Genomic DNA, 246 nt, shown 5'->3' on the forward strand with positions numbered 1-246 from the left:
CCTCCAATCTTCCACTCCTAGCTTTGTTTTTCAGAATTTTTTTTACCCACCCCAGCCATTCCACAGCCCCAGGTCTGAAACCAGGGCAAGGTGACTTGCTTTTCCTGCAGTTCTCAGAAGGAGGGTCAATCAAAGCATGACTTGTTCCAGCTAATTACAAGGAACGTACATCCTTTTAACGAGGAATGCACCCTCCGCGTCGCCAGCCAAAGCGAAACCCCACTCCCTTCCCAGGCTGTCTCGCAG

At 50.8% G+C, this 246-nt stretch overlaps 1 protein-coding gene across 1 annotated transcript in view; it reads right to left on the minus strand.

Annotated features, from left to right (window-relative positions):
* Positions 1-246, minus strand: part of VPS33A (vacuolar protein sorting 33 homolog A (S. cerevisiae)) — an 8186-nt gene that overhangs the window by 7596 nt on the left and 344 nt on the right. The gene's annotated exons all lie outside the window — the stretch shown is intronic.

This window comes from Fulmarus glacialis, unplaced genomic scaffold (assembly GCF_000690835.1).
Source record: "Fulmarus glacialis isolate BGI_N327 unplaced genomic scaffold, ASM69083v1 scaffold13016, whole genome shotgun sequence".
NCBI lineage: Eukaryota > Metazoa > Chordata > Aves > Procellariiformes > Procellariidae > Fulmarus > Fulmarus glacialis.